The 16,286-nt window shown below is 44.7% G+C and overlaps 1 long non-coding RNA gene across 3 annotated transcripts in view; it reads left to right on the forward strand.

Annotated features, from left to right (window-relative positions):
- LOC108589703 (uncharacterized) overlaps positions 1-12,716 on the forward strand; it is a 47,346-nt gene extending 34,630 nt beyond the window's left edge. The window contains exons 2-7 of one of the 3 annotated variants that reach the window (XR_013531127.1): positions 567-770; positions 7,826-7,959; positions 9,638-9,921; positions 11,123-11,254; positions 11,438-11,560; positions 12,425-12,716. This is a non-coding gene — a long non-coding RNA (uncharacterized LOC108589703). Of the gene's footprint in view, positions 1-566; positions 771-7,825; positions 7,960-9,637; positions 11,255-11,437; positions 11,561-12,424 lie in introns of all 3 variants that reach the window. The other 2 variants (XR_013531137.1, XR_004738242.3) reach the window with 2 other exon arrangements.
- Positions 12,717-16,286: the final 3,570 nt, after the last annotated feature.

Consider the following 16,286-nt stretch of genomic DNA (forward strand, 5'->3'; position numbering starts at 1 on the left):
ACCTCCACCTCCATTGCTCAATAGGGCACTCATGAATTTATCACGTTGACAGATACTTACTGCACACCTACTATGTGCTAGACACTGTACTAGACACCAAGAACAAATTGATGAACAAAACTAAACCCAGTTCCTGCTCTCACAGAGAGTATATTCTAGTGGGAAATAATCAAACCAATGTGTCCAATTACAAACAGATACATGCAAAGAAGGAAAACTAGAGCCAGCTCTGAGGCAGAGCAACAGGGAAGGCATAATTTAGACTGAGGGGCCAGGGAAGTCCTTTTGGAGGTGACATTTATACACTAACACAACCGATCAATCAGCCAATTGATTAATCCAAGCTAGAGAGGCGGCAGGGTTCCACCCGCTGTGAGTTGTGGAGTGAAGAGGTTTCCCCTTGGTTTTCCCCCCAGATCAAGGGGAAAAAAAGGGCTGCAGTCCACGGCCATTTTGCCGTTTGCTAAGGGAAGCGTCCCTGAGATTCCAGATTCCTGTGACCTCAGAGTAAAGGGTAAGGGAAAGTATAATCTGACTTGGTTTTTTGTTTCTCTTGGATAAAACAGGAAGGGCAGTGTTCCCCCACGCCCAGATCAGTGATTGAGCCGCCAGCCCCGGGCCTCCCTCCCCGCACTCATAAATGTGGTGCTCTGTCGCCACCTGGTGGATGTAATAGACGATGCTGGGACGGCCCAGCCTTCCGCGTCTGGGGTAGGATCCAGAAAGCGGCTTCCTTCAGGCGGAGGCTAATAAGGAGGCAATAGGTTTGGGTAAGTTCCTGGCAGGGGGCGGGGATGGGAGAAGGAGCGAGGGTGGATGGGGGACTGCTGCTTGAAAGTCAACTGACTGGAGAACCACAATGGCCCCATTGTGTCCGGAGCCTTGACCTTGATTTCCTGCCACTCTCATCTCCGGAGTGGCATCACCCGGGTCTGATTGGCCGGGAGTCCACTCCGTGACAATGGGCGGGCCCCGGACTGGACACCCGGCCTTGGGCTCCACCAAGGCCGGGACGCCTGGCTAGCCCAGTCCCCCAGGAGACCCAGGGAAGGGGGATGGGGCAAGGGGCCAACGCCTCTCAGAAGTCGTTTCCTCCTTCCTCTCTACCATCCAAGCGTAGGGGCAGGCCGGGCACGGGGTCTCATGCCTGTAATCCCAATACTTTGGGAGGCCTAGGCGGACGAATCACTTGAGGGCAGGAGTTGCAGACAGGACTGGTCAACATGGTGAAACCCTCTCTAATAATGAAAAAAAAAAAAAAATAGCCGGGCATTGTGGCACATGTGTGTATTCCCAGCAACTTGGGAGGCTGAGGCAGGAGAATCGCTAGAACCCGGGATGGGGAGGCTGCAGTGAGCTGAGATCGCAACACTGCACTCCAGCTTGGGCGACAGAGCGAGACTCCGTCTCAAAAAAAAAAAAAAAAAAAAGTGGGCCAGGTACAAGGCTCCCTTTGAAAGGCTGTGGAGCGTATTGGTCAAGGCCTGGGATCTGTAGTGTGTGAAGTGTGGCCCCAAATTAGTTCTGGGCTCCTTGGACACAGTTTTTAACATCACTCACTTTTTAAAAGAAATGTCACAGGCATGGTTACACATTCCCACTGTAAAAAAACAAAAATGCACAATACAATGAAAAGCTGAAGCTCCCCACCTTGATCATACTCACCCTTCCTCAGGTACCTAACTACGTTGTTAATTTAATGTGTCAGTGTGTACACTGACCTCATTCAATGTATTTATATGCAAGTGTATACAAATGAAAATGTCTAATTTGTTGTTACTCTGTGGGCCTTGGTTTTCTAATCCGAAAATTGGGATGACAAATATAGTAGTTAAACTGTACAGTTCCTGAAAAGGTTGCCTGAGATAATTTGTGTGGCGTGTTTAGCACTGCTCTTGGCACACAGTGTCTGCTATTATTGTTGTCATCATCACCATCTTCGTCATCATTAACATTGGGCCCCAGACCTAATTCTGAGGTCTGGTTAGACATCCTTCACAACCTCTACTCCCCTTCTCCCTCCTCCTTCCTAACAGACTGATAAAAACCTGTGTTCCCTAATGCCTGTGTTTTTTGAAGAAGCTATGAAAGGAATCTGGTGTTTTCTGCATGCTCTCCCCTTCCCTCCAGGTCCCTAACTCCATCCCCACCTTTTCCCTCCCATATTTGACCTAGATGCAACCACTCACCCCACTAAGGGGAGAGAGAACCTTCCCATTCTCAGCCAGGAAAAGCTGTCTGTGGCTTAAATGGTGCTGCTGGACCCACAGTGACACTACATAAAGGCTGTCCCTAGGTAGGAGTAGAGCTAGTGGCTGAAGGGGAGGAGGAGGGCTCTAAAAGAGGCCACCTGTGGACAGGTAAGCATCAGAGCACCCTAGGGTGCAGCCAAGGGCAAATCATCCCACCTTTCTGAGCCTCAGCTTCCTCACCTATACAATGGGGCTACTAAAAATAGCTACTGCATTCAATTGCTATGAGGATGGCATAGTGCCTGAGGAGGGACCTGGCATTGAGAAAGCCCCTAATAAATAGTTATTATTATGTTCTAAAGCAAAGTGTCATGTTTATTTAGCATTTTAAGTTTGCAAAGGAAATTACCAACATCCTTCTTTTTTCAAAAACAAAAAAAGAGCTAGTCTTTGCACCATGGGGAAGAAAGTTTGGTTTTCATGTATAAGTCTCAGAAGAAAGGTCTTTACGTGGGCCTCTGTGGAAGCATCCAGATGCCACTTCCTAGAGCTGTTGCTGGTTCCTCTGTATTGTCTGTGTTTTGCCATATTTTAAAATTATTATATGTGTAGGCATATATTTGCTGAACGATTTGCAGGTAAGTTGTAGACACTTTGACACTTTACCTCTAAAACTTTAACATATACCACCTAAAAATGTGTGGACATGTGATAAGCATATGTCATCTAATGCCTATCCATTTGCAAACTTCCCCAGTGTGAAAAAGGCCTCCTATAGTTTTTTACCTGTTATATTTCTGAACTTTTGATTTTGAAATAATTGTACATTCATAGGAAGTTACAAAAATAATAGTCTCCTGTATCCTCCCAGTGTCCCCCAATAGTGACATCTTATTACTTAAAAGTAATTTTAGTTTTTGCCATTGAAGGTAATGGTAAAAACCGCAATTACTTTTGCACCAACCTAATATATAGCTGCAGTACAACATCAAAACCAGGAAACTGACATTGTTGGTGCATTATTATCAACTAGACTACAGACACTGTTTTGTTTTCACCTGCATTCATTTACGCATGTGGGTGTGTGTATATCTGTGCTGTTCTATCCCATGTGTAGATTCATGTAACTACCACAACCAAAATAGATAGCTGTTACATCACCACAGAACTTGCTAGTGACAGCTCTTTGCATTTACATCCACTCTCACTTCATTCCTCCTTGTCCTTCTTTCTATCCCCTGGCAACCATGAATGTGTTTTCCATCTCTGTACTTTTGTCATTTTGAGATTGTTATATACAGGAAATCCCATAGTATCTAACATTTTTTATATTGAATTTTTCCACCAAGCATAACGCCTTCAAGGTCCCTTAAAGTTGTGACACACATTACCAATAGTTCATTCCTTTTTATATGGCTGTACCACCATTTATACAGTGTACATTTACCGGTTGAAAGACATTTGAATTGTTTCCAGGTGTTGACATTATAAATAAAGTCACTATAACATTTGTGTACAGGTTTTTCTGTGAACAGAAGTGTCATTTCACTGTGGGAAAATACCTACATGTGGGATTGCTGAGTTTTATGGTAAGGGTATATTTATGAGAAACAGCCAAATTCTTGTAAACTGACTACAAATTTTGCATTCCCACCAGCAATGTGAGAGTTGCAGTTTCCCTGCATCCCTGCCAGCACTGGATATTACCACTTCTTTTGTTTTTGTTTTTTAGGTTTTTAGCCCTGCCCCCCATAGGTTTGTAATGGTACCCCACTTTTTTTGGTGGAGTTTCACTCTGTTGCACAGGCTGGAGTGCAGTGGTACAATCTTGGCTCACTGCAACCTCCACCTCCTGCGTTCAAGTGATTCTCCTACCTCAGCCTCTTGAATAGCTGGGACTACAGGTGTGTGCCACCACGCATGGCTAATTTTTGTATTTTTAGTAGACTGGGTTTTACCATGTTGCATTTTGGCCAGGCCAGTCTCACCCACATGACTTTTAAAACATAAATAAGACCAAGTCATAAATCTCCTTTTTTTTGAAACAGGGTTTTGCTCTCTTGCCCAGGCTGGAGTGCAGTCGTGTGATCACAGCTCACTGCAGCCTTGACCTCCTGGGCTCAAGTGATTCTCCCACCTCAGCCTCTCAGCCTCACAAGTAGCTGGGACTACAGGTGCACACTGTCACACCCAGCTAATTTTGGGGTTTTGGGGTTGTATTTTTTTAGAGATGGGGTTTCTCCATGCTGCCCAGGTGTGTCTCAAACTCCTTACCTCAAGCAATTTGCCTACCTCAGCCTCCCAAAGTGCTGGGACTATAGGCATGAACCACTGTGCCCTACCCATAACCTTTCTTAAAAACTTCTAGTGGCTTCCCATCACCCTCAGAATAAAATTCAAACTCAGAAGGCCTGCCAGACCATCTCTTCTGATCTCTTATGCCTCTGCCCCTTACTCCACTCCAGCCACAGTGACTTCCTTGTTTTTCTAATACCCTAAGCTTGTTCCTCCCTCAGCCTTTCACCTGCAGTTCCCTCTGCCCAGAATATTCTTGCCCTGGGTATCCACATGGCTCAGTTCCTCATTTCATTATCTGTCTATTGAGAAATAAATAGCTCCTCAGAGGCCTTCCCTGGTGGTCAAAATGAGCCCCCGTCCCTGCACTCACCCTCGCTTCACGTATCCTGTTTTATTTTCTTCATAGCACTTATCTCTCCTTGATATGATGTTATATCAATTGTTGATTTGTGTCCTGTCTGTCTCCCCATGAGGACAGGGCTTGGCTTGTTGATGATTAGCTCCAGTGCTTAACACAGTGCTTGGCAAACAGAAGGCAATAATAAATACTTGTGGAATGAATGTGTATGGGAAACCTCTTGTGACCCTCCTGTCATCCTTTCAGCCCACCTTTTACTCGGCCGTCACTGTGGCAACAGCTTGGAGAAGGTGAAAGCAGTGACACTCAGCTGCTCCACAGGGCCCTGATCTTGCCTTCTGCCAGGGCTCCTCTCTGGACTTGAATGCTGCAACCTGGACATCTGAGGATGTTAACCCTTTGGGGGTAACACCAGGCCCTTGGTGGCTGGAGTTGGTGGATATAGGCTTTTTTCTCTGACACTCAGTGGACAACTAGGAGGTGCACACTATGCTGCTCCTCATCACATCCCAGCCGAGTCAAGTCCCAGCTGCCCACAGTGGAGACCAGCTCTATGACACACCATGGCACTGGCTTACCTTCATTCCTACTTCATTCTCCCCAGTCCCCTACTCCTGCTCCCTGGGATCATGTCCTGAATTAACTTGCAAACATGCTCTTTCTCTGCTTTCTCTACCTGTAAGAAGGTAGAAGGGCTAGAGAAGAGTCCAGGTTAAATTAGAACAAATATATGAAACTTACAGACTAGCATGAGAAACTAATACAAATAAAACAAAATTTAAGTAACTACAGGTAAAGTGGTGGACTTTTCAACAAATGGTATTAGAATAATTGAATATCCATATGGAATGCAATGTATCTCAATCCCTACTTCATACCATACTCAAAATAAATCAAAGAACTAATTTTTAAAAAACTGCTGGCACGGTGGTTCACGCCTGTTATCCCAGCACTTTGCAAGGCCAAGGCATGCAGATCACCTGAGGTCGGGAGTCCGAGACCAGCCTGACCAACATGGAGAAACCCCCATCTCTACTAAAAATACAAAATTAGCCAGGTGTGGTGACACATTCCTGTAATCCCAGCTACTCAGGAGACTGAGGCAGGTGAATCACTTGAACCTGGGAGGCAGAGGTTGCGGTGAGCCAAGATCATGCCATTGCACTCCAGCCCAGGTAACAAGAGTGAAACTCTGTCTCAAAAAAAAAAAAAAAAGCCTATAAAACTTCTGGAAGAAAGAAGAAATTCTTCATGACCATGGGGTAGGCAGAGATCATAGAAAGAACTTACTATAAAAGGGGGAAAAAGATAGCACTTAAAAGATAACTAGGAGAAGGTTTTGTAATACATATTTTTGATAAAAGATTTCTATCTGGAACATATAAAGAAATTTTTTTTGGTTGGGGGGGAATTGAGTTTCCCTCTTGTTACCCAGGCAGAGTGCCAAGGCACGGTCTGGGCTCACTGCAACCTCCACCTCCCAGGTTCAAGCAATTCTTCTGCCTCAACCTCCCTAGTAGTTGGGATTACAGATACCCACAACCATGCCTGGCTAATTTTTTTTTTTTTTTTTTTTTAAGACAGAGTCTCAAACTGTTACCCTGGCTGGACTGCAGTGGCATAGTCTCGGCTCACTGTAATCTCTGCCTCCCAGGTTCAAGTGATTCTCCTTGCCTCAGCCTCCCAAGTAGCCGGGATCACAGGCACCCACCACCACACCCAGCTAATTTTTTTTTTTTTTTTTAATTTTTAGTAGAGACAGGGTTTCACTTTGTTGGCCAGACTGGTCTCAAACTCCTGACCTCATGATCCGCTCACTTCAGCCTCCCAAAGTACTGGTATTACAGGTGTGAGCCATTGCACCCAGCCTAATTTTATATTTTTAGTAGAGACGGGATTTCTCCATGTTGGTCAGGCTGGTCTTGAACTCCTGACCTCAGGTGATCTGCCCACCTCAGTCTCCCAAAGTACTGGAATTACAGGCGTGAGCCACTGCACCCAGCCTAAAGAAATCTTAAAACTCAATAATAAGACCCCAACCAAAATAAAATATGGGCCGAAAAATTTAACAAATACCTCAAAAAGAAGATATACAAACATCTAATAAACACACAAAAAGTTGCTCAACATTATTAGAGAAATGTAAATTAAAATCACAATGAGATAACATCACACACTAATTAGCATGGCTAAACTTTTCTTTCCCCCCCGCTCTGTCCCCCAGGTGAAGTGCAATGGCATGATCTCGGCTCACTGCAACCTCTGCCTCTCGGGTTCAAGCAATTCTCCTGCCTCAGCCTCCTGGGTAGCTGGGATTACAGGTGCCCACCACCACGCACAGCTAATTTTTTGTATTTTTAGTAGAGATGCGGTTTCACCATGTTGGCTAGGCTGGTCTTGAACTCCTGACCTCAGGTGATCCGCCCGCCTTGGCCTCCCAAAGTGCTAGAATTACAGGCAGAAGCCACTGTGCCCGGCAGAATGGCTAAACTTTAAGAGATTAGTAATAACAAGTATTGGTGATGATATGGAACAATTGGAACTCTCATACATTGCTGGCAGGAGTGTGAACTGGAACAATTACTTGGAAAAAAGTTTGGTGGTATCTTATAAAGTTAAAAATACACTTACCAGTGCCCAGCAATCTCCATTATAGGTATGGTTTGGATGTGATTTGTCTGTGCCAATACTCATGTTCAAGTTTGCTTGCCAGTTTTGTGCACTGGGGAGGTAGGACCTAGTGGGAGGTGCTTGGATCATAGGGGTGAATCCCTTATGAATAGGTTGGTGTTGTTGTCCTAGTAATGAGTGGGTTTGTGGTTGTTACTGTTGTTGTTCTCAAGAGACTGGATCAATTCTCAAGGAATGTATTAGTTCCCGAGCAAGGAGTTGTAATAAAGTGAAGTGTCTCCTCCTGTTTAATCTCTTTGCATACGTCTGCTTCCCCTTTAACCTTTTCTGTCATGTTTTGACCCAGCACAAAAGCCCTCGCTAGAAGCCACGCGGATGCCGCCACCATTTGAACTTCCCAGTCCACAGAACTGTGAGCTCTACCTCTTTATAAATTACCTATCTCAAGTATTCTGTTACAACAACGCCAAATGAACTAAGGCAAGTATTTATCCAAAGGAAATAAAAATGTATGTCTGCACAAAGATTAGTACATGAAAATGTTGGAGCAGCTTTATTCATAATAGCCAAAAAGTGGAAATAGCCCAAGTGTCCATCAACAAGTAAACAGATAAATTGTGGCATATTCATACAATGGCTTACTACTTGGTAGTAAAAAAGAACAGCCGGGCACGGTGGCTCACGCCTGTAATCCCAGCACTTTGAGAGGCTGAGGTGGGCAGATCACCAGGTCAGGAGATCGAGACCCCACCCTGGCCAACATGGTGAAACCCTGTCTCTACTAAAAATACAAAAATTAGCTGGGTGTGGTATTGCGTGCCTGTAATCCCAGCTACTCAAGAGGCTGAGGCAGAATTGCTTGAACCAGGGAATCAGAGGTTGCAGTGAGCTGAGATTGTGCCACTGCACTCCAGGCTGGTGACAGAGCAAGACTCCATCTAAAGAAAAAAAAAAGAACAAAGTAGTGATAAGTGCTACAACATGAATAAACCTCAAAAACTTTATATTGAGTGAAAGACGCCAGATAGAAGCATACATAGCATATTATTACATTTAAATGAAGTTCTAGAACAAACAAAACTATTTTTGATTGGCTGGCCTTGAAAAGGTGACATTTGAGCAAGATCTGGATGTCAAGAGGGAGCTAGCCATGGAAAGATCGAGGGAGAGGCATTCCAGGCAAAGGGCACTACAGGAACAAAGGCCCAGGATCAGGAAAGAGCTTGGTGAGCTTGGGAACAGTCAGCAGGCAGCAGTGACTGAGTGAAGTGGGTGGGGCAGAGAATGGTGGAGACAGGGTGGAGAGGTGTATGGGAGCCAGATCATGCCGAGCCTTATCAGCCCTGATAAAGTTTTAGAATTTGATATGAATAAAATGCAAATCCCTTATAGTTTTGTGGGGCAGAAACACATAAGCAAATAAAGGCAATTCAGGGTCATGGGTGATACGCTTGGGGAGTGTACAGGGAAAGAGGAGTAGTGCACAGTTTTACCTAGGGACACCTGAGAAGGCTTCCCAGAGGAGGTAACATTTCAGCTGAGACTGGAAGAGTAGCAGAGGGGAAGGGTCATTCTGGTGGAGGGTACTGTGCCTGTAGAAGCCCAGACACATGCAGCCTCATGGAACATTCAGAGACCTCAGCATAATATAAGCCTAGTTGGAGTTTTCCCAACTAGGAGAGGGAGTGGCAGGAGATCTGAGGCTTAAGAGAGAGGCTTTGAATGCTTTGTCAGACATGATCCTGCAGGGCATGGGAAACCCCTGCAGAATTTAAAGTCAGGAAGTAAGGAAGTATCAGGGCAGGCCAACACTTCAGATCAAGACCTCCAGACTGGCAGGCAAAAAGCAAGGCCACTGGTTCTGGTGTGAGATAATGGGGGACTGGGCCTGGGACTAAGCAGCGATGGGCGGGGCAGGGAGTAGAGCCAAACTGCTAAACAGTGACTGGGACTGTCCTGGTTGAGGCAAAGCTCTCCAAAGCTTGTGGCCCCAGAGGGCCATAAATGCTAACTTTCATGTGCATCTGCTCCCTTGGCAGGCTTGTCACACCTGAAGACTCCTAGGCCCTGGCTCCCAGGGTTTCAGAAGGAGTGGGTCTAGGATGAAGCCCAGGAATCTGCATACACAAAAAGTGACACTTTCTCTACTCTGATGCAGGTGCACTCCACACTTTCCAGGTTGCCAGTGTGGCTGGGGAAGAGGCAGGACAAGCACACTCCATCTGGTCTGTGTCTGAAGCAGCTCAGAGAATCAGACAAAGGTGGCATCTAAAATAAGGACCTGGATGCAATGGGAGCAAAGATAATATGTGTCTCCACTGCCACAGCTGAAGAACTATGGTAGAGTGGCCCTGGTCATCATGCAGAAAAATGATTCCTGATCACCAGTCCAAGGAACCACAGAAAGAAGAGATGGGGCCACAACTGGAACATAGATCTGAGGTCTGCCTTTTAATTTGTACCTTCTCCTAGGGTACAGACAGGGAGGCAGGAAGGGGATTACTGGGGGCTGCAGTAAACTAAAGAACAAGCTCTGGGAAAAGGAAGCCTCTCTTACTATGCAGCATCTCACCTAATTAACCCTCACAACAGCTGTATGTGGTTGGTCCTATTATTATTCCCATTTTATAGATGGGGAAACTGCTCTCTATGTGGTTGGTCCTATTATTATTCCCATTTTATAGATGGGGAAACTGAGACTCAAAAATGTTGAGTAAGTAGTGCTGGGTCCCAAGATGAGGACAAAGGGGAACCATGGCTGGAACACAGGCCTTTGGACACTCCGAATCATAGCATTGCCCTGTGATGCCTTGTTTTGAGCCAGCACAAAAGCCCTCGCTAGAAGCCAAATGGATGCCGCCACCATTTGAACTTCCCAGTCTGCAGAACTGTGAGCTCTACCTCTTTATAAATTACCTATCTCAAGTATTCTGTTACAACAACACCAAATGGACTAAGGCAAGTATTTATCCAAAGGAAATAAAAATGTATGTTTGCTTCCCCTTCAGTAGGAAAAGTCACTTCATCTCTTAACCTTAAATGATCTTCCAAGCAAGAGAAGGGGAGAGGGGGAGTATAAGTTTTTTTTGTCCCATCTTTTTCAGAAGGTATCTAAGTCCTTCCTATGTATGTCTTCTGAAGACACGGTACCAGGACCTAGAGAGGCTGAGATTTAGAGCCTCATGGTTCAAACTGAGTTGTAGGGTCCTAGCCAGGAGTATTGCTTGGATCTTCTAAGAATCTCACAACAGTGCCACATGCCTCAGCTTTACCCAAGCAACAGAAGGAGGTGGTGGAGGTGGTGGCGGCAGCAGCAGCAGCAGCAGCAGTGGCAGCAAATCTGTCCCCAGTGCACTACAGTACTGTTTTGCTATGATGAAATACACATGGCATATGGCTACAAAGTTACTATCTTGAGAGTGGATAGAAATGGGATTTTTCATGTGCCAGATTTCATTTCCCTTTCTGAAACAATTCCTGTAGTAAACAGAGGTTTTCTGATCTTGCTAAGATCAAGAAGATGGGAATTCCTTTACACTTTTAAAGTAAGACTATTGTCTTGTAGAGTTTCAGTCTGTTGATGGTGCAAATGTTTTTTTAACATTGATGCTATTCTGAGTTCCTCCCTCTTTCCTTCCAAAAGCCATGACAGGAAGAGGAGCTTCCAACACCTGATGACCAACTCCTTTCCAATTACAGACCACCCCAGTGATGAGACCTCCATATGTTGTCTGATGGCCACGGTTCCTTGGCAAATGGGTGGGAAAGAGGAAAGGTTTGTTGAGTGTGGGAGGCCACAGGGTGGAGGAGGCCAGGAAAGACCAGAAAGCACACACAATGTGACTTTCAGGAGGAGAATTATTTTGAACCATTTCTTGTGTGCTGACAGCATAATGATCATTATTAGGGTCTCAAATGTAACATGAAGCCCGCCCTGAAGTTAAATTTTCCTTTTCAGAGAAGTGTGGCCTGTCAGCCCACCATCAGATGGTTCCACGCGGACCTCCTCCATGGGTTGGGGGTTGAAGTGCCCCAGCTGCTGCCGCCCTGGTATCTTTCATTAAAGGCCTTTGCTTTTTTGGTAAATAAGGGCCCCATTTTTCTACCTTAGTCTTTGAAAATTAATCTGAGAAACACTTTGTGTAAGCATCATAGATGTATATACAGTTTTCTACCCACGTTTAGTTTCTGGTTTGTTTGTTTTTGTTTGTTTTTTGAGATAGAGTTCCCAGGCTGGAGTGCAGTGGCACAATCTTGGTTCATTACAACCTCTGCCTCCCAGGTTCAAGTGATTCTTCTGCCTCAGCCTCCCGAGTAGCTAGCATTACAGGCTTGCATCACCACGCCCAGCTAATTTTTGTATTTTCAGTAGAGACAGGGTTTCACCATGTTGGGCAGGCTGGTCTTGAATTCCTGACCTCAAATGATCCACTACCTTGGCCTCCCAAAGTGCTGGGATTACAGGCAAGCACCACTGCACTCAGCCGGCTAGTTTTAAGATGCCTATCTGAAATTCTACCTCCCCAGGCACCCTCCTGGTCACAGCATGAGCTCTAACAGACAGGCAGATCTGTGGCCTGAGTTATGCCCAGACAGATTTGGTTTGGCTTTCATAGTATTTTGAAATTGGTTTTCACGTCAATATCCTGTTTGCTGGCTTTTCTTGAAAAATCAGAAAGCTTGACCACATTGAGCTACATTCCTGAGTGTCAAGTGGCTGGATCTGAATGAGTAGTTTCTCCCTTTGCACAGAGCTTGTCATCTGATATACCACAGTCCCTACTACTCCCCGACATCTACACCCCACGAGAAAGTATGAGCTAAAAGGCAGATATAGATATAGGTGTTCCAGTCTTGACCCTACCACTAATTTCCTGTGAATGAGTTCAAGACACCTATTTGAACAGGTGTCTACATCTCTCTAAAGGCTGTTTTTAATCCTTAGGAAGAAGAGAATAATGAGATGATGTATGCAGAGCACTGGCAGAAAGCCTAGCATAGAGGAATCTGAAGATTCACCATGCATGCTTCCTGGTATATAGTACTAGTTCTTGTCAATGACACAGAGACTTGAAGACTGTATATAAATGGACACGCCTACTAGAATGCAAGCTTCATATAAACAAAGACTTTTTAAAAAATCTGTTTTGCTTATTTCTACATCCCCAGGGGCTAGTACAGTCCCTGGCATATGGTAGGCTGTAGGTCTTCAATAAATGTGTTCAATGTGGATTTAATATTTCCCTGACTTCTTATTCTTCTTAGATTATGTGCAAGTCATCGGTCCATTTAAAAAATATATATGCAAATAGACTTATAAGCTGATTATTTTTAATTTATATGTGTTGAATTTCTTTTCTTTCTTTTTTTTTTTTTTTTTTTTTTGAGACGAAGCATCCCTCTTGTTGCCCAGGCTGGAGTGCGATGGTGCAACTGCAGCTCACTGCAACCTCTGCCTCTGGGTTCAATTGATTCTCCAGCCTCAGCCTCCCGAGTAGCTGGGACTACAGGCATGCACCACCATGCCCAGCTAATTTTGTATGTTTAGTAGAGATGGGGTTTCAGAATGTTGGTCAGGCTGGTCTCAAACTCTTGACCTCAAGTGATCCACCCATTTCAGCCTCCCAAGTGCTGGGATTACAGGTGCGAGCCACCGTATCTGGACGAATTTCTTATTAGTGAAAAGATTAAAAAGCAGGAAGATGCTTCAGAGTTGACAGAAATTCATTGTAATTAGAGTCACAGCCCGAGAGAAAAATGTATTCTTCTAGGTCAGTTTTCTAAGATCACTATCAGAAGGCCAGGCTACTTCAGGAATCAGTGCTTCAGGTCAAAATTTAAAACGTATGTATTTATGTGATACCTCTTGAGAACTCAAGGTGCTGTACAAACACATTTAAAGCATTAAGTGCTCCTGAAACCCTTTCATCAGAAGTAATACTTCCAAAAAGGAGAGTGCAGTTAGGTAAAACCAATGGCAGTTTCTATGTGATGATGTCAACACAGCTCAACCTCTGAGTGCCAGGATTTGTTTCTCATCAGATACAACTTTTCTGGAAATACAAGAGAAGGTAAGTTGATTTCCAAGTGAATTCAAGCCTGTTGGAGTAGTGGATTACAGAACCTTTCAATAGGAGATTTCAAGATGCTTGTGGTTTCAGTATTGGTGGGCTGTAGGGGTCAGTTGTGTTTTTTATTTGCTCAGCATCCATTCCTCCTATTTCTGGTAACTAAACTTCAATTTTCCTTGGGAAGCCATTCCTTCCACACTTTCAGCTGTGGGATTTGGGAGAGGCTGAGTTCACCCCAGCTCCAGAAGGGAACATGGAACCGGCCAATGTGTCACATCCCCTGGCCACGGCCACACATTCAAGAGAAAAGCAAGTTACTTAACTAAGCTCCTGACCAGTCTGTAACTACCAGGCTCATGCCTGTAATCCCAGCACTTTGGGAGGCTGAGGTGGGTGGATCACTTGAGGTCAGAAATTCAAGACTAGCCTGGCTAACATGGTGAAACCCTGTCTCTACTAAAAATACAAAAAAAATTAGCCAGGTGTGGTGGCACACACCTGTAATCCCAGCTACTCTGGAAGCTGAGGCAGGAGAATTGTTTGAACTGGGGAGGCAGAGGTTACAGTGAGCCAAGATCATGCCACTGCACTCCAGCATCTGTGACAGAGCGAGACTCTGTCTCAGATAAATAAATAAAAATTAAGCTCCATTCTAGAGCTTTTCTTAGTATTATTAGGAAAGAGAAATCCTTTTGTCTCACTGTGAGAAATTCTGACACCCTCAAGGGTAACATCTGAGAATAAAGCCATGCAAAGAAAAAAGGTGAGAAAGAGAGGAGAATCCTGATGACAATGTTTGAGTGCCTAGATCCAGCTATACCTCAAGATAAGATTCATCTGGATTTTTGGCTTCATGAGCCAATACATTGTCTCTCCCTCTTTCTTTAAGCTGATTTGAATAGTGTTTCAGAACTTGCAATGGAGAAATTCCTGACTAGCAAACTGGAATTTAAAAACATAGATCAGAAAAAGAAGAGGCAAAAGGGCTGGGTGCAGTGGTTCATGCCTGTAATCCCAGCACTTTGAGAGGCTGAGGTGGGTGGATTACTTGAACCTAGGAGTTCAAGACCAGCCTGAGCAACATGGTGAAACTTGTCTCTACAAAAACACACTAGCTACGTGGGGGAGGAGAAATTGAAATAAACCAGAGGCCAAGTCTTAGTGAACCTCTCCAGTGCTTTAAAACTCTCTATACTTGGCTGAGGGAGAATTCTGATAGTATTTGCCATTGAACCTGTGAGCTCCAAAATTATATTGTTCAATTGGTGCAGATTTTCATTCAATAGGATTACTGAGGGCCTGTGGATGCCAGGCTCCCACTTTCAGACGTGTACCAGCAAGTGGACAGGCTTTCTCATTTTTAGGAGGGGTTCCTTCTAGTCCCTGATCAGCCCTTCTTCACACTTTGGGGCTGTACCATTGCCTTCTGACCCAGCCTGAATACTGCTGCCAAGTGATTCTTCCCAAACACTGCATTCCATTCTCATTTCCCACTTCAAGAAACTTCAGTGGTTCCCTAAGTTTTCATATTGAATCTATTCCCATCTGCTCAGTCCTTAATAAAACTAATAATAATAATAAAAGCTAACAGCTTAAGGTACTTAAATTGTGCCAGGCACCATGCTTACATTTCATAGGTTTCTTAGTTCATCTTCAAAATGACACTATAAAGCAGATATCAATTTATTCCTATATTTTTTGGATAAGGAAACTAATGCACAGCGAGATTAAGTAACTCACTCAAAGTCACATGGTCAATATGTTGTGATAGAGTCCAAATGCTCTCTCTGCATCCAGACTCCATGCTCCTCCAAGAAGATTCTACTGTCTCAAAAGCTCTTCCACTGTCTGCTCCATCTCTACCTTATTTTCCACAACTCCCCAGTTTCCACAGTTCAGTCAGGCTGGTCTTATGGCTATGTCCACCATTCTCTAATTTCATTGTCTTTGCTTTTTTGTTTAATCATGCATTCATTCATTCAACAAAGCATCCATCAGGCTGATCTTACACTATGCTGATAATTTCATTATTATCTTTGCTCATTCATTTATTCATTCATCCAGCTGCTACATATTTACCGAGCCCCTGCCCCAGGTGCTCAGATCACTGCCCTGACCCAGAATGCTCTCTTCACCTACCACCTCTCCAAATCCCGCCTATCTTTTTGCTTTTTTTTTTTTTTTTTCCTGAGACAGAGTCTGACCCTCTATCCCTGCCCTCCTCAGATCTGCCAAACACCTTAGGTTGGAGTGAAGTGGTGCAATCTTGGCTCACTGCAACCTCTGCCTCCTGGGTTCAAGCAGTTCTCCTGCCTCAGCCTCCTGAGCAGCTGGAATTACAGGCATGCACCACAATGCCCAGCTAATTTTTGTATTTTTAGTAAAGATGGGTTTTTGCCCTGTTGGCCAGACTGGTCTTGAATGCCTGGCCTCAAGTGACGCACCTGCCTTGGCCTCCCAAAGTGCTGGGATTAAAGGTGTGAGCCACTGCGCCTGGCCAATCCTGCCTGTCTTTCAAGGCTCTGCTCCAGACCCTTCCTTTCTTGCATCCGACCTTAGTTAATGCAGCTGGCATGGCCCCTCTTTTCATGAACACTGAGGGCATGGAAGGACATGATATAGTTTACCATTCAATTTCACAGCAGCCTGGCAAGGTCTCACATTGTCTCATCTTCCTATCAGATTTCAGATGCCTGACCAAGCCTGGGTACATGCTCCTTCTGTATCCATCAGTGT

This window comes from Callithrix jacchus, chromosome 2, assembly GCF_049354715.1.
Source record: "Callithrix jacchus isolate 240 chromosome 2, calJac240_pri, whole genome shotgun sequence".
In the NCBI taxonomy this organism is placed as follows: Eukaryota; Metazoa; Chordata; class Mammalia; order Primates; family Cebidae; genus Callithrix; species Callithrix jacchus.